The sequence below is a fragment of the Bufo bufo genome, chromosome 1 (genome assembly GCF_905171765.1).
Source record: "Bufo bufo chromosome 1, aBufBuf1.1, whole genome shotgun sequence".
NCBI lineage: Eukaryota > Metazoa > Chordata > Amphibia > Anura > Bufonidae > Bufo > Bufo bufo.
This window is the reverse complement of record NC_053389.1, coordinates 112,040,708-112,054,070: the sequence shown is the minus strand read 5'-3', so window position 1 is coordinate 112,054,070 and position 13,363 is coordinate 112,040,708. Positions and strand designations below refer to the sequence as shown.

At 43.5% G+C, this 13,363-nt stretch overlaps 1 protein-coding gene across 1 annotated transcript in view; it reads right to left on the bottom strand.

Moving 5' to 3' along the window:
• The window catches only part of TMEM88B (transmembrane protein 88B), a 182,852-nt gene that overhangs the window by 81,419 nt on the left and 88,070 nt on the right, over positions 1 to 13,363 (bottom strand). The gene's annotated exons all lie outside the window — the stretch shown is intronic.

Genomic DNA, 13,363 nt, shown 5'->3' with positions numbered 1-13,363 from the left:
GACTCCCAAAATGTATGAAGGAAGGTGCTCTGGTCTGATGAGACTAAAATTGAACTTTTCAGCCATCAAAGAAAACGCTATGTCTGGCGCAAACCCAACACATCACATCACCCAAAGAACACCATCCCCACAGTGAAACATGGTGGTGGCAGCATCATGCTGTGGGGATGTTTTTCAGCAGCCGGGACTGGGAAACTGGTCAGAGTTGAGGAAAAATGAATGGTGCTAAATACAGGGATATTCTTGAGCAAAACCTGTACCACTGTGTGCGGGATTTGAGGCTAGGACGGAGGTTCACCTTCCCGCAGGACAATGACCCCAAACACACTGCTAAAGCAACACTTGAGTGGTTTAAGGTGAAACATGTAAATGTGTTGGAATGGCCTAGTCAAAGCCCAGATCTCAATCCAATAGAAAATCTGTGATCAGACTTAAAGGGACACTGAAAGGCCCGATAAACATATTTAGATATTCCTATGCAGTCATAGGTCTATTAAAGTGTATTCCAATGATATAAGAGTACCCCCTGTCCGCATTTTAAACCATGTAAAAACAAGTGAGGCCAATGCCCATACGTTTCTATTGGGCATGCGCCGGTTCGGCAGGATCGAGGACTGTAAAAGCCGCCTAGCGCAGTGAATAATAATGAGCTGGGCGGCGCTAGGAAACGACAGTCGGGGTGTGGCTGGGCACAAAAGGTAGGAGAAAAACCGCCCCTTGGGCATAAAGGAAGGTGATTGACAGATGAATATAAAGTTGTTTTTACATGGTTTAAAATGCGGACAGGGGGTACTCTTTTATATCATTCTAATACACTTTAATAGACCTATGACTGCATAGGAATATCTAAATATGTTTATCGGGCCTGTCAGTGTCCTTTAAAGATTGCTGTTCACAAGCGCAAACCATCCAACTTGAAGGAGCTGGAGCATTTTTGCAAGGAGGAATGGGCAAAAATCCCATTGGTAAGATGTGGCAAGCTCATAGAGACTTATCCAAAGCGACTTGGAACTGTGATTGCTGCAAAAGGCGGCTCTACAAAGTAATGACTTTAAGGGGGTGAATAGTTATGCACATTGACTTTTTCTGTTATTTTGTCCTATTTGTTGTTTGCTTCACAATAAAAAATAAATAAAAAATCTTCAAAGTTGTGGGCATGTTCTGTAAATTAAATGATGCAAATCCTCAAACAATCCATGTTAATTCCAGGTTGTGAGGCAACAAAATACTAAAAAAGTCAAGGCACTGTATATGCAAGCCATCAATCTATCCGTGAGACAGATGACAGTGCACAAGGCTGTCATTGTAAGGTATGCTGACTAAGCCTATGAGACATTCCAAACCAGCTCTCATCTGACAGAGCCAGTAAGCCTCAAAGTTACTTCAGATCTTTTGGATGGTTTGGGTGGACCTGCGCACCTAGATCAATATCATTAGGGAGACAAAAAGCTTTCTGATTATCCTAACATAATATTCAATAACCTTTCTATACAGTTTTGTCATGTAAAAACTAATTTGCATAAACATGGGCATATGGGAAAGACATGCAAATGAGCAGAATCTGCCTTGTTTTTCAGCTGAAAAACCATTTTCATGGAAAATTTGTGATCTACACTATTCATGAACAGCACCATCTATTGGTTTCATAGTCTTATGACAAGACGATTACTCTTGTCATAAGACTATGAAACTAATAGATGGCGCTGTTTATCTTGTTGGGGCACTAGTAAGTGGGGCACACTGCTCAACAGAGTCCCCACACCATGTAGCACTCAGCCTATAATAGCCTACGCTAACACTGAGGTGTATATCGGATTGCTGCTATCATTCACACATCTTTTAGCACTTTATCTGCGGTAATATAAGCTTGCTAGGGTGTATCTGAGGACTATTGCCCTGCTTGTAATGACTCATGAACAGTGCCATCTATTGGTTTCATAGTCTTATGACAAGATTATTAGTGTAGCCTTTTGCATAGAAAATTCATGATAAAAATTCGCGATTAGAATATTCGCTACCTACACTACTCATGAACAGCGCCATCTATTGGATTCATAGTTTTGTCATAAGGCTATGAAACCAATAGATGGCGCTGTTCATGAGTCATTCATGAGTAGTTTAGATCACAAATTTTTCATGCAAATGATTTTTCTGCTGAAAAACAAGGCAGATTCTGCTCATTTGCATGACTTTCCCATATGCCCATGTTTATGCAAATTAGTTTTTACATGACAAAACTGTATACAAAGGTTATTGAATATTATGTTAGGACAATTAGAAAACCTTTTGTCTCTCTAATTAGATTGATCTAGGTGCACAGGTCCACCCAAGCCATCCAACAGATCTGAAGTAACTTTGAGGCTTACTGGCTCTCAGTCAGATGAGAGCTGGTTTGAAATGTCTCATAGTGCACAAGGCTGCCATTGTAAGGTATGCTGACTCAGCCTGTTATCTGTCTCATGGATAGATTGATGGCTTGCACATACGTGGCTTTTGGCATATAGCCTTTGTGTGGTTGTCTATTGTATGTCGTAGATAATAGGAGTCCAAGACGCATTCAGCTACCTCTTAATGCTGTTTCCAAACCATTTTGATGGGGTTTGCATTCATTTCTAACCTTTTTTTGTGAGCCAGACACCCTCTTCTCTTCTGAGCAGGGGGTGCCTGGGGTTCTCCCATTGACTTCCATTGTGCTCGGGTGCCCGGTAGAGCACACGTGCATACCGATGTGTTCGGCCACAGCACACAAGCATTTTGGTGCTCGATCAACACTATTATTACACTACTTGTCGTCACCTGTGGAGTCAAAGTAGAACATTTATGGCACACCAGAATCAATTAATGCTTTTCAATCAGTAGACATTTTACATCATTTCATATATATAGTATATAGTACATCCGGATTAGATAATATAGGTTAAAGTCGTATAGTTTAGTCCCAACGTTTCGGTCATGTGATTGACCTTTTTTCAAGGGATCTATGGAAAAATATGCAAGTAAGAATCACTTATAGGTTTATATAATGATTAAGTAACAAGTGCAATTCACGTTATAACAAAAGAAAGGTCATGTCAAAAAAAAGGGGGGAAGAAAAAGGGAGAAAAAAAGGAGATTACGCAAATATCATCAATGTTGAAGTCGCAGTGGGGTAAGATTCCTCATCATGCAGCATGAAAAAGTACATGAACAGACTCTAGGTGCCCTATGATACATTAAGAAGTACTATCTGTGAAACTTACCTGAATGAATCCCACTGCTCCTAATTATGTGTGATTACTGATACACAATATATTATGTGGTGATATATACACTAAAAGGGATTTACTTTTTCATGCTGTATGATGAGGAATCTTACCCCACTGTGACTTCAACATTGATGATATTTGCGTAATCTTTTTTTTTCTACCTTTTTCTTCTCCCCTTTTTTTGATATATATACCTGACCTTCCTTTTGTTATAACGTGAATTGCACTTGTTACTTAATCATTATATAAACCTATAAGTGATTCTTACTTGCATATTTTTCCATAGATCCCTTGAAAAAGGTCAATCACATGACCGAAACGTTGGGACTAAACTATAGGACTTTAACCTATATTATCTAATCCGGATGTACTATATACTATATATATGAAATTATGTAATACGTCTACTGATTAAAAAGCATTAATTGATTCTGTTGTGCCACAAATTTTCTACTTTGATACCAGACGACAAACCGTCCTCCGTGAGCACCCAACCCTATACAAGGGTGTTCAGATATCATCCCGTCACCTGTGGAGTGGCAGTGCACTGTAATGACAAGTGAGTACTTGCCATTACACTGCACTTCCGAGACGACATGCAGTGTAATGAAGAGGAAGCAGTGCTTGCATAGATCATCACCGGAAAGCACTTGCCGGGTTTGGAGTTACCCCAATGATACGCTGAGTCCCCTGGCACCGTTCAGGTGTCACCACGTGTTGCTGCTTTCCAGAAGGGATGTTAAGGCGTGGTGCACCCCAATGGGAAATACGTCCAGAAGTCAGGGTCTGCAGTTAACCAATGCCCTTCTTTACTGAAGGAATTCAGGTGCAAAACAATACAGGTGAGGCATAGGGCTGGCTTCTCCAGTCTCCTCCCTGGCAGCAGAAGGGTTTGATGCTGAGGAAAGGCCTGAGCTAGCTGCCCCCCTCTCTCTCTCTCTCTCTCTCTCAAAAGGCTGGTTCCCTGGCCAAAGGCTGGAGGCCCACGGTCTGTAGCTCAGTAGTCTGGATGGTGACCAATGGTCTGTGGCTCAGCATCCCCATCTCAGCATCTTCTGGTCACTCATGCAGGCTGGTATGAGTCTCCCACTCCAAGCACTGGTCCATAACTGCAGAACACTAGGGGCTCTGACTGCTCTCCTTATATACAGTTTATAGCTGAACTAGAACCTTCTAGTAGGAGGGGTGGAGTGGAGAAGTTCAGCACAAACAGATACATTGTAACACTTTCCATCTCTCATAGACTTACATTAGAGCTTCAATGATACCCAACTGCAATGACACAGTAGTTTTTACAGACAAAAACAAGTTCCCAGACTTAACAACATAGCTAAAACCAGACATTCAAAAGGTCAGTCCGTCTGGTTTTGGTGGTAAACAAGTCTGGCTTTTTCCCTCCAAAACATGCTCTTCTTTAAACCCTATGGCAGCTTTGGAAAATTACAAGCTTCTTATTTAAAGTTCCAAACGTCTCTTAGTATTCATTAACCCTTTCCACAGAGCCTTGCAAATACAATGCAAATGGACAGGATATATATCACAACATATATATATATATATAAAATGCAGTCACACAGTATTGAACAGTGCAAATTAACCCTTTCAAGTGAAATAAAGTTAGACGTTTATAAACTTTACATAGGGGAAATAGGCAAATGTCCACAAATGTCCAGACTTCAAAGTACCCCTACTCCAGGGCACTACACTTCCTCTTCAAACTGCTGATTTATGGGTGTAGCAGGTATCAGACTTCCACCGATTATATATTGATGACCTATCCTGATGATAGTTCATATATATATATATATAGCAAGACAACCCCTTTTAGCAGTAGTCCTCTGGAGACATAAAAGCTGAGAAATAACATTGCTTGTTTTATTATCCTCCAACTCATTGTCAGGGTGTGGTTGCTAATTAACACAATTTACTACTGATGCTTTGATAGTAAAAAAAAAAGGGAAAAAAATCCTAAATCTCAGGTATCATCAAAAACATTGGTGGAGCACAGTGGGGTAATGAGAGATGACGTTCACAGTGCAGTCTGTAGAGATTGTGTCTGTACTGATGCCACTGTTTGTTCATTTCCATGTTAAAAACAGCTACAAGCTTACTCATGTATATATAACTGGCACGCGATCTCCGCTGCAGCAGCTTCCACAGATACATCAATGCCAGCTTAAACTTCATGCTTTTCTGACGCGCTGGATACACAATGTGGACACATCACGCATATCAGCCAATTGTCCTCCTGGACCCCAGTAAAAAGACTTTATTGGTTGTAGGATCTGTCCAAGGTATTAAAGTGAAGATCAGCCTGAAGCTGCCTTGCATATTATGATAGGGCATTTCATTTCAGGAAAATGTCCTAATATAATATTATTGCTATTGCTTAATTTACAACCAGGAACACTGGGGGACATTTATCAAGACCGGCATTTTATATACCGGTCTTTGATATGCCCTGTGCCTCTGGAGGGTGTGCTTAATTTATGATGAGGCACATGTCTCATCATAAATTAAGCACATCCTCTAGCATTTCACGTGCCTAAAATGAAATCTATACCAGCTCGTGGCTGGCATAGATTCATTCAGCATTTACACAAAAAAACTGGTGTAAATTATGATAAATTTGCCAGGGCCAATGGCCCCACCGACACCACTACTTTTTGGAAAATGCTGAGGACAGTGTGAAAATGTCATTTGAACACTTATTTTTTTTTGTTGCACAAATGGCTTTAGAAAGTCACAAATCCATGAGTTGTTTTTTATGCCAGTTTTCTGGCATAGAGAGTTGATAAATGAACAGCAATTCTGGAGATGTATGTACAAGGCTTGAAACGGGGTGCACTTCCTCTTACAAAGAAACCGTATGCCTTACAGTTAAACCTACTGCTATGAGTGACAGTTGACCCTTTCGGGAGGCAAGAACCTGCCTGTTACATGAATGTTGCTGTACCTTCAAGTGGCTGTGTAGTACCCCAGACCTGGGGGGGTTCTACCATTGTATATAGTTTTGTCTTATGCATTTTGTATGCTATGGCCATATATTCCAGCAAGTTTATGGATAGCAAGGGTTAACAAGGAACAGGGATAACCTCCCTGTTCCAACCCTCTTGGTAGGAGTGGGCTGGTCCTGGTTCCTGCCATGAGGGGAGATCCTGTAAAGACATAGAAAAGAAAGGAAGCACACTGCAGAGCTCCTGCTCCTGAAGAGGATTCTCCATAGAGATCAACTTTTTTCAAGACTCAAGTAAACCTTTAAAAAGACAAAGCAGTGTGAACAGCTGCATCCAGCATCAAAGACACTGCTGTGTGGTGAGGAACTTTGGCTAAGACACCCATCATCCAAACTGCTACCAGATCTGTACAAAACTAGTGCTAAACTGCAGCCAACCAACCTGCCTCGATCATCCTTACTGGTGCCAGAACATTGGACTCAAAATCAGCTTTTAGCTTCTATTGAATGTACTGTAGTTAAAGTTCTGTGTTGCACTTAGTAAAAAAAAGACTGTTACGTTTAATTCTGCCCTGATCCTTCAATACTACCTTTGGGAGTACACAGTGGCAAAACACTTTAGCAGGGCCACTACTACTCCCATCCTATGCACCGGCTCCTCCTCCTCCTCCTGCTGTTTACATACTTGCACTGATTTATGTAATGTGATGTGTTGTATATGTGCTATGTGGGTGTTACACCACTGAAGAAATGCCAACTGGGGTACCATAAAAGATGGTATTGCACCAAAGGCCCTACACATGGCTGAATAATGGTGGGTAATGTCATGGGTAATCTGGGGGAGTAAAGAGCACTGGGAAGAATGTGATGGACATTGCAGATGAGCTGCACTGGGAGAAGCACCTTGTGGATATACTGTAAATGTATTGCACTGTATTATAACCAAGCAAAGAATTTTGATTATATGTCTAGTGGTATAATATAATAAGCAATATGTCCTTTTTTCCAATTTGACAGTGTCCCCATATGCAATGCAGTTGTGCGCTGTACACTGTTTGCTGGATTTACAAGTATTGTTTTGGCCCAGAAACTATTTTACAAAGAGCTTCTCAAAGGCCATTTCCATAGCCGGCTCTTACTCACATATGGCCCCTATTTCCTTTTAATGGGCCACTTAAAAGATGTCCAATTACAGTGAATAGAACACAAATGGTTTGAAAGGCTCACAAACGTTTCTCCAAGGCAACGCAACAATGCCCCTGTGACATCAACATAATGACATTTCTATGGAGACTCTTTCCTTCCATCCAGACTATGCCCTTTTTATGAGCCAGAGTGCCAAACGTGCAACTTTTTTCTTTCATTTCCAACCCCTGTGGTTTTATATGGTCTCTTGCTGTACATACAAGTGGAATTAACCTAGTTTTCCTAACCAAATTAAACACATAGGTCACTAAGCAGCTTGACATCCTAGAGGCACAATAAACCTGACCTCATTTGAAAAGGCGTCCTACGTTGTTGATAGAAGTGCGGGAAAAAGTTTATGTAACAGCGAAGATGACTTTTCATTATGTGAATTACAAATACTGTTGCTACACAAAACAGGAGAAACCTTGTAAGACCCGAACTGAACATTTCAGGCTGGAAGATATGATAAAAAAAACAAACGTTGTTTTATCAGTTTCATGATCAGAGGATTACTGCTCCTACAAGATCAACGCATTCTTGTTCTGATGCTTACTACAGTGGATTGATTGGGTTCATGGATCATGCCATTAACGTAATTGAAGCCCCTGGGCCTAACCTAATATTTGCAATTCATAATGGACTCTTCATCTGTGATGGAAGGGCCTTTGGGCCCTCTCAGATTTCAGGGTCTTGGTGTGATTGCTACCTCTGTCACACCTTATAGATACACTCCTAGATCATGCATACAACCATGTTAGGAAACCAAGTTGTACAGATCCATAATACAGTACTCTTAGCTTACTATCTACCCATACTGTACCCCCATGCCACCCGGGAAGCCCAGAGATTCACTCATTTATGGCATAAAGACTTTGCTGCTGTGGAAAAGATGTATTGCCTCACCCAGCACCCACCATGCCTTGAGCCAAGGAACTGCTGAAGGGGTTAAAAAGAACAGAAATGCACACCTGTGGTTTTTTGGAAAGACTTTAAAGTGTCAGGAGGAGAGTAAGGAACTATTACCACCATCATTGTTGCTGCCCGTACACAGCTATTGAGAGGAGACTATACTATGATAAACTGGAACTGTGCTTTTTGCTGCTATGTGTACTACTACTCCCATCATCAATTTAGTAAATAAAGACTTGACTTATTGCAACCAACTCTGCATTGGTACTCCTGCCATGCACCCTGCCAATCACTAAACATTAAGTGCACCCCAACTACCCTCAGGCAGGACCCCCAGAAAGTCAGGGTACGCCTTGAGAGAAGAAAGGGTGCGCCCTTCATTTGCTGTGCATGGACTGCCATAGTCAAATTTGAGTACAACCACGTATCTCAGGGATACAACTACCACTCCCATCCTCTCTCCCCTGCGCCTTTTCCTCCGGGTCGCTGCATATCAAAATTTGGGGTCACAAACAGGATCACATCATCTGTGCCTTATTGTAATCTGGCTGAATTATTGTGCTGCGTTGAGAACCCTAAAGAAACTTTATTGTGCTAAAGGTGACTGTAGTGTGGATTCACCGGCCACACTGTGCTGAAAGACACTGTTGTGGGCATTGCCAATAGCCTCACTTGCTGATGTTGAACTGAACCACATCCTTTACTGTGGGCTTGCTCACAAGGGATAAATTACCCAAACTGAAACTGCACTAATGAGGATCTGCCAGCCAAGTGCGGGAAGATTGCAGAGTCTGCCCTGCACGGAGTGGGAAGGATGCAAATGTCTGAGCTCCTCGTTCCTGGAAAAATACACCATCACCCTAAACCCACTTCCAGAAAAGAGAAGGAGAAAAGAAACCCTGTTTCACTTCTGCAAGGGACTGGGGCAGTATCTGCCAAGCTTTGGCCCAGTTCTATTCAGCTTATGAAACCGGACGACCTTCTACAGAGAATCGTCTCGAGTGAAACTCTAGTGATATAGACTTCATTCACTTTAAGAGCCTCTACATCAAAATCTGAATCTGGTATGAGGTGAGGCCTTTTGGCTTATTAAAAAAGAACATTTTCCCTGCTGAGGAACTGAACTAAATAAGTCCTTGAAAAGAGGGACAGAGGACTACAACTAATCTTGGAGAGGATTGGCTGTCTGATTCACCACCTCTGCTGGAAGATGTGTGTGTTATAGAAGTGGATATCATTCTGTGAAGATGGCGTCCACATCCTGCCTCAAGGCCCGAGACAACACCTTGGCACATCTGCAAGCAAGGACAAAGAAACCAAGGCTTGTGCCCATACATGAATATGTTTTGCAGTTGCTTCCAATGTATGAGAGTATGCAGATATATTTTATCTTATTGTCTAATTGAGGGAGTCTGCGTATGGTCCCTCTCCCATCTCTCATGAGGGTATAGAATGCTTATAATTCCATAGTAAAGTTAAGAACTGCTTTGACCCTGGCTGTTGTCAGTTGTGTTTCTTCCATGCATGTTAATATCCTAGGACAGTGGTCAGCAACCCGCGGCTCTGGAGCCGCATGCGGCTCTTTTGAACCTTTGCCGCGGCTCCGGCATGGGCATGCATAAGCAGTGTGTGTGCGGCATGAGCAGTGTATGTGCGGCGGCGGGGCAGGCACTGTGCGGCGGCGGCTGGGCAGGCACTGAGATGAGCGCTTCCATTGTGGAAGCGAAGCGCTCATCTCCATAGTGATCTGTTTGCATCGCCGTCCTCAGGACAGCGATACAAACAGAAGGCTGTGCGGATGAGCAGGGCAGGGAGGTGTGTCCCTTTCCTGTTCCTCTGATAGGCTGCCGGCACTACTAGGGCGGCAGCCTATCAGAGGCCGGCGTAGGCGGCGCGATGACTTCATCGCGCCACCTGAGCCGTACAGCGCTGGAGTCGGGACACAGGCCGGAAGAGGCCTGCATCGCATCGCTCCAAAGAGGTAAGTAGAGGTGTTAATTTTATTTTTTTTTTAACTGGCAGTCTGGCACATAATGGTATTATACTGGCACATGATTGGGGAATTTGGGGGGGCCCCTGGAATTACTGGCACATGATTGGGGGGGGGTCTGGTATTACTACTGGCACATGATTGGGGGGGTCTGGTATTACTACTGGCACATGATTGGGGGGGTCTGGTATTACTACTGGCACATGATTGGGGGGGGTCTGGTATTACTACTGGCACATGATTGGGGAGGTCTGGTATTACTGGCACATGATTGGAGGGGGGTCTGGTATTACTGGCACATGATTGGAGGGGGGTCTGGTATTACTGGCACATGATTGGAGGGGGGTCTGGTATTACTGGCACATGATTGGAGGGGGGTCTGGTATTACTGGCACATGATTGGAGGGGGGTCTGGTATTACTGGCACATGATTGGAGGGGGGTTTGGTATTACTGGCACATGATTGGAGGGGGGTTTGGTATTACTGGCACATGATTGGAGGGGGATCTGGTATTACTGGCACATGATTGGAGGGGGTCTGGTATTACTGGCACATGATTGGAGGGGGGTCTGGTATTACTGGCACATGATTGGAGGGGGGTCTGGTATTACTGGCACATGATTGGGGGGGGGTCTGGTATTACTGGCACATGATTGGGGGGGGTCTGGTATTACTGGAACATGATTGGGGGGTCTGGTATTACTGGCACATGATTGGAGGGGGGTCTGGTATTACTGGCACATGATTGGAGGGGGGTCTGGTATTACTGGCACATGATTGGAGGGGGGTCTGGTATTACTGGCACATGATTGGGGGGTCTGGTATTACTGGCACATGATTGGAGGGGGGTCTGGTATTACTGGCACATGATTGGGGGGGTCTGGTATTACTGGCACATGATTGGGGGGGTCTGGTATTACTGGCACATGATTGGGGGTGGTCTGGTAAAGGTAAATTAAATATTTTAATTAGCTATTAATTTGAAAAAATATATTTTACATTGTTAAGTGAAAAAGTCCTTTTTTTCTTCAGATTGACAGCTGACTGCACGATCCTGTATATAGCATTAAGGTAAGAAACAATATATGCAGTGTTATATTTGTTTTAAATGTCGCAATGGTTTTGCAGCTCCCAGTTTTTTTTTTCCTTCGGAAACGGGTCCAAGTGGCTCTTTATGTCTTAAAGGTTGCAGACCCCTGTCCTAGGATGCTGATAATTTGGAGCAGAAATACAAACTAAAAGCTCTGTTTGAGAGAATCGATATCAGTTGGTGCCCAACATGGGGCTTGAGAGAAAGTAACATTGGTAGCCAAAGGTTTGGGTTCCCGGAGCATGGTGGATGACACTTGAGGATGGAGACTGCAGCCCCAGATACAAGGCAAGAAAACTGGATATCTTGTCTGCCTCTAGTTGTACCCCACCGTGCTGTGGTAATCTTTTCTGCTGGTCGATTGTTACACTGTGAGTAGCAGCCCTCGGCTGATGTTGAAATCTCGAGTCCCTAGAACCTAGTCTATAAATGGAAGTTTGTCTTTACTGTGCATATCTGTTGAGTGTGTGTGTGTGTCTCCCCTGAGAGGAGGGGCGAGAGAGAAAGCAAGCCTGAGAGTGGAACATAGCAGAGGATTATAAATTCCTGTAGTGATTCTTTGAAGTTTCAAAGGTCAGGGACAGATGGGATAATCCAGACATGGGAGCGCTAATGGGAAGAAGGGCTGTCAAGGGTCGAGTCCAGTTGTGACTGCCATTCCTTTCAGGAAGTGTGGTGTCTTTCCTGTCTGTGTGGTTTGTCTGTCTGACGCCCTGTGCTATGGGAGGTACTGTGTCTCTGCTACCCGGTGAATACACTGCTCCGCAGCTCGTGGCTGAGGAAGAGGGGAAAAAACCTGTGAAGAATTGTAAGAAATTTATGAAAATAGCAAGTTGTGACAAGAGTGGCAAGTTGGAGCCAGAGTTGTGGAAGAAAGTGTTGAAAGATAAGAGGAGTTCTGAGTGATGGTAGAGGTGGAAACTACCCCAGATCCCATGATGGTGTCCCTAAGCATTACTCGCAAATTTACCGGGGTACCGACCCACGATTGACTCTCTTGTCAATAGCGTATTGGTAGGACGCACCCCTCTACTGAGACCTCATGGGTAGTCTGTTGTGAGTGGGCCTTGCATGAAGCCGATGTCGGTCTCTCTACTAATAAAGGCCCTTTCAAAGCCACATTGGGCCTGAGGAATGGACCTGGACTCCTGTCAGTCCATTAGGGATCCTACTGTGTTGGCCGTACTCACTCCATCTACTGTCACTACTGTCACCATAAGGGGCCAGAAATACCATGGTCATCAACCAGATCATTTCCATCACTACCAGGTTGGGCTCCTCCTGCCTTGCTTCCAGCCAAGAACCTAACATAAAGGGCATCTCAACTACCATCAGGCACCACAACCACCACTTCCATCCTCTCTGCCCTGCGCCTCTCCTCTGGGTCTCTGCATATACAGCAATGAAATGTGCATGTACCCTTACAGCAGAGATGAGTAAATTTATTGAAAGAAATTTTGGGTCTGTTTCACACAAGTCAGTCATCAGATTTGTTTCAGGTCTGGATAAGTTTAACCCAAAATGAAAGTGCTTCAATTGCCTTAAAAAGTCATGTATAACACTCTGAGGTCTCCTGAGACTTTATCCAACCCCTTTCAAGCTCTAATACCAAGACAGCATTAATAATGTCAGAGAGACAGTGACATATATAGTTATGGGTAAACGGATGTTAGCCAGTAGTAAAAAACTGTCTATTTTAAAAGTGGCCATTTAATGCTTTTTAGAGCTTTTTAAAATTAAAAACAGTTTGGTGTCATGTTGCAGCAGATATACAGTAGATAGATATATAGAATATACTGTATATTGTATATAAAATGGGTATCAAACACGCAGTCCCAGAGGCAATTATCTGTGGCCTGTGGCAGCGACCTCCCTCTGAGCTGCCCACAGGAGCCTATGATTCCCATCCCTGCCGTTCAGCCTCATAGGCTACTTTGCTCCCCCGCCGCTGCCTTTGCTCTCCGCTTTCCCTGTGTCGACATCT